The sequence below is a fragment of the Grammomys surdaster genome, unplaced genomic scaffold, assembly GCF_004785775.1.
Source record: "Grammomys surdaster isolate TR1022 unplaced genomic scaffold, NIH_TR_1.0 948, whole genome shotgun sequence".
In the NCBI taxonomy this organism is placed as follows: Eukaryota; Metazoa; Chordata; class Mammalia; order Rodentia; family Muridae; genus Grammomys; species Grammomys surdaster.
In genome coordinates, this window is record NW_021605367.1 from 770,695 (window position 1) to 782,555 (window position 11,861).

Consider the following 11,861-nt stretch of genomic DNA (forward strand, 5'->3'; position numbering starts at 1 on the left):
CATCCACAGGTTTAATTGTCCATCCACAGGTTTAATTGTCCATCCACTCACAAAGACAGCAGCGGGATCTCCGGGCCATCATCTCCCGTCAGCAGCCTCATCACTTCCTGATCCAATAAATTAGAACTAAAGTCCTTGCATCTCTGCCTACAGAGTATCTGCCTGGGCAAATTTCATCTATGGATAAATCTGACAATCTGCTTTCTTCTTAGTGGCTCTTTGGGCTGATAGTGGGCAGTTAGGTCCACTGAAGTCCATCCAACTTCCAATGGTTCGTGACACTGCACAGAATGTTCCTCAGTGCTTGCCTGTCATGCCGTTCTGACAGAGCTACTGTAGCTGTTCACAAAAAGAGTCTTGCTCACCAGGTTGACAGTATGGGAGGCAGTGACACCTTTAAGAGGTGGAACCTAGTAGGTCTTTAGGGGGAAGCCCTTGAAGGAAATTGTGGGGTCCTTGTGCCTTTGTTTCTTGTCTCCTGGGCATGAGATAAGTGGATTTTGTTCTGCCAATTAGCCTAAAGAACCTGTGGCATGGATTAAACCCCCAAGACCATTGGCCAAAATATCCCTCTCCCCCCCCCCGCATTTTTTTAATAAGCTCTTGTCCTTGGGTATTTTCTTACAATGGCAAGGCTACTAGTGACTCCAGATCTTTCCTCTTTGAGTTATTAACTCATGTTTTCACCTGTTGGGCTTTGTAAATACTGTTGACTAGGTTACCTCTCTGTTCTTGATAGTCTCTACCAACCCTCTCAATGTAGTGAAAAGTCTAAGGAGTCTTGCCCCATGTCTTCTAGATTTCCTCTTGCGTCTCCAGCTCCTGTCTGGACTGATGGTTCTTTAGGCCTGCAGCCCACCTCTTGGCCTCAGTTTTCATCACTAAGGATGCCACTTCACTCTTCTGGGATATTGCACCCTATTTTGGGAGGAGCCCTATTGCTTTTGTGAGTCATTTTCCCCAGCAGTGTCTAAGGATGGTGTTTGGGAGAGAAACTTTCTCAGTGGGGTGTGGGTCTGGTGGCCAGAGAGGATGTGAATTGGAGCCACTATCCCATAGCATTTGAGATCGTCGTTCACCGTAGAGATTTTCTGCAGCTGACAGATCTGGATCCGTTCTGACTGTTGGCTCTTTGTACAATCTTCAGTGGAGCCTGGAGAGGTGGCATGCAGGTTGCCAGCCTCTGGTAGCTGAGTTGGAAAAAGACCTGAGTTTCTTTCTACCCTTAGACTCTTCATAGTGCCACCCAAGGGTCCTGAATGCCCTATCAGACTGCCCTAGTCTTTTTCTCCAGATACAAGGGAACCTGCAGATGGTACTTAGAATACCCAGTTGCATTTGCCCTTTGAAAAAACAGAGAATAATAGCGTCTTAGAATAAGTGTATCCCATGTAACACTTGGGATAGCCTCATACCAAACACATTATCTGTTGCTTCTTTAAATTTCAAATTGAGTTTAGTATCCTAGCTGTGTTTTAATTTATTTTAAATCTGGTGTCCCCACCCAGATGGCTCCCTCCTTTTCCTTGCTAGGGAGAGTCAGTCACTTTATTGTGAGAGGTGTGGGAGGCATCTTTAACTGCTATAGTGAGTTTGACTTCCAGCCCAGATGTGGTACAGCATGGAGGTGTTGCCAGCATACAAGGTCTTATAGACCTAATGTTCTGCTTCTGGCCTTTCCCACACCCTGCTTCAGAGGGACTGGTAGTACACACTATCTTTGCAAGCAATTGACAAATAGGAAGACAGACTCACTTCATGTTCATCAGTGTCTTAGGGTTTTACTGCTGTGAACAGACACCATGACCAAGGTAACTCTTTTTTTTTTTTTTTTTTGGTTTTTTGAGACAGGGTTTCTCTGTGTAGCCCAGGCTGTCCTGGAACTCACTCTGTAGACCAGGCTGGCCTTGAACTCAGAAATCCGCCTGCCTCTGCCTCCCAAGTGCTGGGATCAAAGACGTGCGCCACCACTGCCCGGCCCAAGGTAACTCTTATAGGGACAACATTTAATTGGGGCTGGCTTACAGGTTCAGAGTTCAGTCCATTATCATTAAGGGAGGAACATAGCAGTATCCAGGTAGGCATAGTCCAGCTGGAGCTGAGAGTTCTACATCTTCATCTGAAGGCTGCTAGCAGAATACTCACTTCCAGGCAGCTAGGACTAGGGTATTAAAGCCCACACCCACAGTGACACACCTACTCTAACAAGGCCACACCTACTCCAACAAGGCCACACCTACTCCAATAGGGTTTCTAATAGTGTTACTCCCTGGGCCGAGCATACATGAGCCTTAACAGTCTGTTTCCCAAGAGCTGACATTCTTTTAAGTGTCATTCATCTGTCACTGTCTCTTTCTCTGGCCTTCTGAGGTTTTATATTTTTTAAATTTGGCCTTCCTCACCCACAGGTGGGTTCCCTCCCCTGTGGTCTGAGGAATGTTAATCAGCCTCTCCCTTCTTCTTTGACTGTTAATCCAGCAAGTATCCTTGGCTAAGGAATGTGCTCCTTACAGAATGTGCCCCAGGACAGTGAATTCTAAATTCAAACTGAGACCTGAATTTCTCACAATCCAACAAGACAATACCTACTCCAATAGGGCCACACCTCCTAATAGTGTTACTCTGTATGCACCAAGCATTCAAACACATGAGTCAATGCAGGACAAACCTATCCAAACCGCCACAGACACAGTGCTTGTTAATCTATGTCTCCCGTTGCTGATACAGTTGGTTGTTGAACACGGGGTCTGCTCTCTTCCTCCTCCTCCTCCTCCTCTTCTTTCTTCTTCTTGTATTTTAAATACTAATTATTGTGCCCAGAAATTTGGTTGCAGGCCAGATGTTGGCATTGTCATGATTCTTGGAGCATCTCCTGTGTCAATGATGTGTAAAGATTGTTTTCCATTACCTCTAATTGGTTAATAAAGTGCTGACAAGCCAATTGCTGGGCAGTAGAAGAGATGGGGCAGGACTTCCAATCCCAGCCAGGGGATCCCAAGCTGAGAGAAAGAGTCTCTTGGAGAAAGACCAGGAAGAAAGAAGGACCAGGATTCTCCACGAAATCTCAATAAGAGAGAAGCCATGAGAACACACATGGAACACAGCCAGCCAGGGTAAGACTCAGATGGCAGGTGAAGGACCACATGGCTTAGACATGCGTGTTAGACTAGGTGAATATCCGCCCAGCATTGTGCCTGGAGCGTAGGTCTCCATATCATCTATCCAGGAGATAAAACGTGCTAGAGGGGACATAGATAGAAGCACTCTGTTGTTTCTTGGGAACAAAAGGGATGAAGGAAAACCCTGAAATAACAGAATTTACAGAATCTGGGTCTTCTGTGAGAGCCACAGTGCTCTTAACTCCTGAGCCAAGTCTCCAGCCTTCTTTGTATTGTCTTTACTTTGAGTGCCCAAGGGTTTACAGCTCACTTTAAAGTGGCAGAATTCAGTGTCAAATGGTTCCATACTCGCTAACATATGTACACAAAATTCACAGGCATCACAACTCTCTGTCCTTTGCTGTGTCATACACCTCACACCAATGGCTGTCACAGATCCCACAACATAGTGCCACTAGTTTTACTTTTTAATAGTTTTAAAGAAAACTTTAAGAGAGTTTTCTTTCTTAAGGACAACTTTAAAACAAGAAAACTGTTTTCCTAGGTACCATCACATTTTCCATTCTAGAATGGTTTTTTCTTTCCTCTGGCTCCAGTTTGTATCTGACCACCTTCCTCCAAGGGACACCCACTTGCCACACAGTGCTTGCACTGTGGGTCTGCTGGAAGACAATGTTCCGGCTTTGTCTGGTTTGGGTGTCTTTTTCTCATGGGTCTGGATTTCCAGGGCCATACTCTAATCTTTAAGACACTGTCTTGTCCCCCAGCTCCTCTGCCTCACTATGGCTTTCTGTGGCTCACACGGTACCATGTGGGTTCTGTAAGTGGATGGGACGGGGTCCAAGGCTCCAAATGTTTCGTTAGCACAGACCCGTGTGCCTGGAAGAGGCAGGGACGTGGAACTCCACCTCTGCTCAGTTGCAGGGCGTTGGAGGGGAACTGTGCTCGGGAGAAGGGCCAGCAACTTACTTGGGGATGTGTCAGATTGAACCAATCAGCTTTCTCTCTCCAAAGTGAGCTGGGCATTTAAAGCTTTCAGTAAGTTTAGAAAACTGACAAATAGTCTTCATCTCCCTCTGGTACTGTGATTGCACACAGTGTGCTCTGTCTCAGTCAAGCTACTGCGTTCAGCTCTGTTCTCTTCTGCTCCTGACCTTTCTCTCAGTGCTTTGGGGCCATTTCTTCTGCAGTGTTTTCAAGTTCACCATCTCTTCTCTATCGGTGTGATGTGCTGTTACTCTTGTCCCATGATGTTTTCACTGTGGGACCATTTCACCGCCAGACAAAGTCCACTGGGTTCTTTTTATGTCTCTCATGTTTCCTCATCACGGTGAGCATATTTATAGCAGCTTTGACTGTGCCTGTGCACACCATCACCTTTGCCAGTGCACACCATCACCCATGCCTGTTCACACCATCACCTGTGCCTGTGCCTGTGCCTGTATACACCATCGCCTCTGCATTCTTTCCGCCCCTACAAACAGAGTTATGTTGCTCCAGGCAGCTTCCACCACTGTTTGTGAACTAGTTGCCTTCATCACAGTGACAAAACATATGAGACAACAACTTAAAACGAATGAGCCTTTGTTTGGCTCATGGTTTCAGAGCCATGGCTGCTTGGCTTCATACCCATGGGCAGAGCATTGAGGCCTAGGAGTGGAGCTGTTTACTTTGTGACTCATCAGGAAGTCCAAGGCTCGAGAAGGGGCCTGGAATAATATATCCCAAATCTGCCCCTACCTCCCCGTGCTGGGCTCTACCTCCAAAGGTTTCCACAGCTTTCCCAAAAAGCTCCTCCCACTAGAGAACAAGCATTTACATCGTGAGCTAGTGGAGGATGCTTCACTTTCTTTTTATAATCCCCAAGATAATATTATTATTAATTATTTGGGAGTTTCATACATTGAACCCTGATTACACTTGTTCCTCATTCCTCCCTGTCCACACTCCCATCCTTGCACCCTGAAACACACACACACACACACACACAAACAAACAAACAAACAAACAAATCACCAAATCCAATTTGTGTTGCCCATATACCCAATGGAGCATGGTCAACTCCCAGGGGCCAGCCCCTTGAAGAAAACTAAGTACTTGAAGAGCTATGAGCATTCCTGTCACAGTTTTAAAGGACTCTCTTGAGTAGTTTCCTGTCTAGACTGTTATTGTTTTTTGGGAGATGTTGGGGGATGAAGGTGGGGATAGGAGGGGGGTTTTCACAGCAGTCCTCATATTCTCATTTTCAGTTAGGAGTCTGTAGTCATGGATAAACTTGCAAAAGCTTCCCTGCCTATAGCAGCCAGTGGCAGCATGGCCACAGCCATCAACATGATCATTGGTGGCGTCCAGACCATAGAAGTCTTAAGAAGGCTCAATCCAGAAAGCCACCATTTCTCATCTTGAACACCTCGTGGTTGGGCAGTGTGTCCAGGGGCAGACAGGGCCTGCAAGAGCTCCAGGCTGCTGTACACCCCTACCCTCACGTGCACCCTGGGCACAACTACCAGTCATGCATATAGCCCTTGGGCACCACCATTGGCCCAAACTCTCCTGCCCTCGGCAAGGTAAGTAGCTTGAGAAGTAGCAGTGGCGGCGGTGCCTGCTGTGAGCCTGTGGGCTGAGTGGCATCACTGGTCTATCGGGCAGCGTCAAAAGGGGAGAGCTGGGACCAGTGGCCCGAGGACCGGCTCTACTCAGCAACTACACGCTCCTTACCCACTGCTGCCGTGTCTCTGTCTCTGGTTCCCCTTCTCTACAGCACTCGCCTCTCTGTTCCGCCATATTTTTTTTTTCAATTCCATTAAACCACTTTTTAAAACAGCATCTTTCCATAAGTCCTGCCTTTTTAAAGTTGTTCCAGAGATTCCATATACTCTGTGGGCTCATCCTCTGCTGCTGCTGAATCTCCCCATGAAGCTCTCATGAGTCTCTTAGGCCCCTCTGGTGGCTACAACCGTCTTGAATCTCCCAGGAGTCTTTTACAGGGTTTCTCTGTGTAGCCCTGGCTGTTCTGGAACTCACTCTGTAGACCAGGCTGGCCTCGAACTCAGAAATCCGCCTGCCTCTGCCTCCCAAGTGCTAGGATTAAAGGTGTGCGCCACCACCGCCCGGCATCCCAGTAATCTTTTAATTGGCATTTCACTTTCAAATTGTTCCCTGGTGTCTTAGTCAGAGTTTCTATTACTGAGATGAATCACCAGGACCAAAAAGCAAGTTGGGGAGGAAAGGGTTTACTGGGCTTACACTTCCATATTGTTGTTCATCATTGAAGGAGGTCAGGACAGGACTTCAAACAGGGCAGGAACCAGGAGGCAGGAGCTGTAGCTTCCATGGTGAAGAGGTCACGGAGAGTTCAGTTTTCTTGCTGTGTACACCAGCTACGAGAGTGAACATCCTCTGAGAGCTGTTCGTCTCACCTGTAGGTGAGGCTGGGCCTGAATACCACTCAGGACCTTTGCTGGAGCTACCTGCAGCAAATGAGTCGTCTGGCTGAGCCACTTTGCAGTTCTAGCCCACCTAGACACAGAATGTGACCAGAAGATGATTGTGAACTTCAGATGTAGTTGTGACATAGAATTAGGCAAAAATGTCTTTGCTCTACTTTTTTAGTGATGATGAGGCTGGGGAAAGGATAGACTGGATATAGGCTTCCTGAAGGCGTGGCTTTAGTGGTTCTCTCATGGGTGTTTCAGATAACTAGTGCCACTCTGGTTTCCTTCCCTTCAGTGTTGCCCACTCTGGCCTCCCAAAGCTCACATGGCCTTTATTTGATCTTAATGTTCTGAAATTCCCCATGGCCACTGTTGGTTTGTTGTAGGTGTCCCTCCATTAGGTAAGTCCTGACATTTGCAGGCTTCTGCCTCTCCCTTTGCCTCTGTTGGCTCTCTTACGTCGGGAACTCCTACATGGTGGTGGTTGGCTCTCCTGGATTGAGTCTTTTCATTCTCCTGTCTTTTAGCTCCATTTTCTTGTACAGTTGTTCTCCAACTAAGGGTAATTTGACTTATGATTGTTTTTATATAGTGCTATGGTTTTGACTTGAAAATGTTCCATAATGGCTCATGTGTTAAAATCTTGTTCACGAGCCTAAGGTACAACTGTAAAATGGTAGAGTTTTTAGGACAGTTATTCTCAACCTGAGGGTTACTACCCCTTGTGGAGGCTGAATGACCCTTTTGTAGGAGTTACCAAGACCATTGGAAAGCACATATTTTTACATAATAATTCATAAAAGTAGCAAAATTATGGTTAGGAGGAAGCAAAGAAAATAATTTTATGGTTGAGGATCACCACAGTGTGAGGAAGTATATTAAAGGGTCACAGTGTTAGGAAGGTTGAGAACCAGTGTTTTAGAAGGCAGGGCCTCATGGAAGGAAGCTGTCCAGTCCCAAAGAAACTCAGAACAAATGGCTAACTGTGGTGCCTATTAGCATATCAAAGCACACACTGACCACTAGGCTTGCTTAGTATCTGTGGCTCCTCTGTTCTTCTCACCCCTCCCCCTCCCCCAAACCTCTCCAGCCCAGCCTTTGCTTCCCTTTTCCCAAGGTCTCTTTCCTATATTATCTAGCCATTTGAGCACACAGTCTCTTGGTTCTCCTCTCTCTCTCTCTCTCTCTCTCTCTCTCTCTCTCTCTCTCTCTCTCAATATTTGTCTTCCTCTCTTGTTTTCCCCTCTCTCTTTCTTCTCATGACCCAGTTCATTCTGCTGGCCAAGTTCACTCTGCTATTTTCTCTCCCTGCTCTGGACTCTTCCAAATGCCTCTGACTGTACTGCCTATCATATCTACAATAAAATCCTTCTTCTCAAGTACACCTTGGAGCAATCATGCCCTCATTTCATTCAATAATAAAATATAATGCTAAAAATTAACATGTAGGTATAGAACAAAACCAACAAACAGAAGCGTCTTAGGGTTTCATTACTGTGAAAAGACACCATGACCATGGCAACTCATATAAAGAAAAACATTTAATTGGGGCTGGCTTACAGTTATGAGGTTCAGTCTATTATTGTCATGGTGGGAAGTATGGCAGTGTTCAGGCAGTCATAATGCTGGAGGAACTGACAGTTCTACATCTTGATCCAAAGGCAGCAGAAGGAGACTATGTACCACACTGTGAGTAGCTTTAGCTATGGAAGACCTCAAAGCCCACCCCCACAGTGACACACTTTCTCCAACAAAGCCACGCCTACTCCAATAAGGTCACACCTCCTAATAGTGCCACTTCCTATGGGTCAAGCATTCAAACACATGAGCTTATGGTTGCCATACCAATTCAAATCACCACAAGAAGGAAAAGAGCCCAAGAGTGACACAAGAAACAGATATAGACACAGAGACCCACTTGTTTGCAAACTGAGGAATCCCACAAAAGTACTAAACTGGACGCTCATAATATATACTCAAAGAATCCATGCAAGCCTGTGCATGCTGCCTCAGGCTTTATAAATTCAGATGTGCATCGATTGTGTTAAATTAGAGGGCTTTCTTTCCTTGGTGCCCTTCATCCCTTCTGGCTCTTACACTTTCTGTTTCTTCTTCTTCCTGGCTGCCTGAACCCTGGATGGTGAGGGTTGGGGGATGGTGTTGTTGTTGATGGAGACATCCTGTTTAGGGCTGAGTGTTCTGAAGTCTCTCCCTCCCTGTGAAATGTCTGCCTGTGGTCTCTGTATGTTCCCAGCAGCTACAGGAGAAAACTTCTCTGATGATGGCTGAGCAAGGCACTATACAGATAAGATATTACCATCGGGAGTCATTTTATTGCTACAGTTGTTTTTTTCAGCAGAACACTAGTATTTAGCTTTACCTTAGATCCCTGGACTATCTGGTTCCAGGTTCTCAGTCACCCATGCTGTGTTGGGTACAGGTTCTGTCTCACGGAGCGGGCCTTAAGTCAAGTCAATATTAGTTGGTGACTCCCACAAGCTTTGTGCCAGTACTGCACTAGTGTCTCTATCAGGCAGGACACGGTTGTAGACCAGAGGGTTTGTAGATGAGTTGATGTTTACATTTCTCCTCTGATAGCATGAAGAGTGCCTTCCTGTACCAAAGATGGAGGAGTGAAGACTCTTCATAGGTTGGGTAGACTTCTCACATACAACAAGTTGTGTAGATATTGTTCTCAGTAATAGGGTCTTGTCATTGTTTGGAGAGCGTCAGTCCTGGCAACAGTTTGGGCTATTCGGTGATTTCCATGGGGCCCCTTTGGCCAATAGCTCAATTAGATGCAACCCATTCCTGACACTGTAAGCTTCATATGGTGAGAAGATGTCCAGTTGGGGATCTGTCTCTCTCACTCTTTGGTGATTTCATTTAGCTCACCTTCATATATTGTGTATATTTTAGGAAGCTTCTACTGTGTTAGGCTTCCATACTACCTCTCAAGTGGCCCTCAATTTTATCTGCCTCTCCATACTCCCTCACTCTTCCCCCTCTTTGCTCTCATTGATCTTCCCATCCCCGTCTCCCCCATCCATCCATAGCTATCCTATTTACCTTTCCTAGGGAGACCTTTCCTTCCATTGGTCCTTTACTTTATGCCTTAATCTCTGTGGTTCTATGGATTGTAGCTTGGTTGTCATTAACTTAATGGCTAACATCCACATATAAGCAAATCAATATTATATTTGTTTTTATGGGTCTGGGTTACCTCACTCAGTATGATTATTTTTCTAATTCTATCCATTTACTTGAGATTTTCATAATTTAATTTTTATTGCCTGAGTAATATTCCATTGTATACATGTACCACATTTTCTGTATCCATTCATTTGTTGAGGGACATCTAGTTTTTTTTCCAATTTCTGGCTATTATGAATAAAGCTGCAATGAACAATGAGCAAGTGTTTCTGTGGTAGGATGAAGCATCCTTTGGGTACATGCCCAAGAGTGATATAGATGGGTCTTGAGGTAGATCGCCTCCCATCTTTCTGAGGAACCACCACACTGATTTCCATAGTAGCTGTACAAGTTCACAGTCTTCTAAGGATGGAAGAGTGTTCTCCTTACTTCATATCCTCACTAGTATGAGCTATCATTTGTTTTATGATCTTAGCCATTCTGAAAGGTGTAAGATGAAATCCCAATGTAGTTTTGGTTTGCATTTCCCTGATGGCTAAGGACACTGAACATTTCTTTAAGTGTCCCTTAGTCATTTGTGTTTCTCCTTTGAGAATCTTCTGTTTAGATCTGTACTCTACTTTTTAGTTGGGTTATTTGTTTCTTTGATATCTATGATTTTTTTTTGTTCTTTATATATTTTGGATATTATAAGATCTGTAGTTGGTAAAAGCCTTTTCCCATTCTGTAGCCTGATGCTTTGTGTGGATGATGGTGTCCTTTGCCATGCAAATGTTTTTTAGTTTCATCTGGGCAGTGGTGGCACACGCCTTTAATCCCAGCACTTGGGAGGCAGAGGCAGGTGATTTCTGAGTTTGAGGCCAGCCTGGTCTACAGAGTGAGTTCCAGGATGGCCAGGGCTATACAGAGAAACCCTGTCGAAAAACAAAAAAACAACAAAAAAAAGTTTTTCAGTTTCATGAGATCCCATTTATTAATTGTCAACCTTAGTGTTTGTGCTAATGGTGTTCTGTTGAGAAAGTCTTTTCCTGTACAATGACCTCAAGGATATTCCCCACTTTCTCTTCTGTCAAATTCAGTGTATCTTGTTTTATGTTGATGTCTTTGATCCATTGTAGGGCAAGTGGGCTGTGTCACCAGACACAAAAACTGGTAAGGTTGAGTGAACTCAGACCTTGGGAATCTCAGACTTGAGATGGGCAGGAGATGAGCTGCTCCATACCCATTTAGCTATGTACCTGCTCTGGAACATGGAATCATGACACCCTACTGAGAGGACCATGGGCAGTCAGTCACATAAGGAAATACCTGGAGTCCTTCCCCATACAAATAAAGCTTCACTAACATCTCAAATGGAACCAATAGGAAACAGCTAACCATAAATCCACCCCACTCCTCAATGTTTATAAAGTCCCTGTCCACATGGAATAAAGTGCACACATTATTTCACCAAGGAACTTCTGAGAGTGACCGTCTTTACTGAGCCATAACGCTTGGGAAGAGTCTCTCTCCCGAAGCATCCATCACTGGACCTTGGACCTGTCAGTAGCTCAAACTTCCTCTCTTCTTTTCTAAGAGCTGTAATACTCCTGGCATTCTTGGCCTGACCAGAGCCCTGCAGAACCTACTCATCCCCCTTCTACATGCAGCCATCCACTCATGGATTGATGTGTCTATTGTTGTGCTAATATTATGGTTTTTTCTTCCGGTTTGTTTATATGGTAGATTGCATTTATCAGCTTACATGTGTTGAACCATCCCTATGTTTCTGGGATGAAACCTAGTTGATCACAGCGGATGATATTTTTGATATATTTTTGGATTTGGTTTACAAGTATTTTATTGAGTTTTTTTTTTACATTTATATCTATAAAGGAAATTATTCTGTAATTCCTTTTCTTTATTGGGTCCTTATGCAGTTTATTATCAGAGTAACTGTGACCTTATTTTAAAAAAATAGGCAATGTTTCTTCTGTTTCTGTTTTGTGGAATAATTTGAGGAGTATTCACATTCTCTTATTTGAAAATCTGGTAGAATTGTGTCCTAAAACCATCTGTACCTTGACTTTTCTTCTTCTTCTTCTTCCTCTTCTTCTTCTTCTTCTTCCTCTTCTTCTTCTTCTTCTTCTTCTTCTTCTTCTTCTTCTTCTTCTTC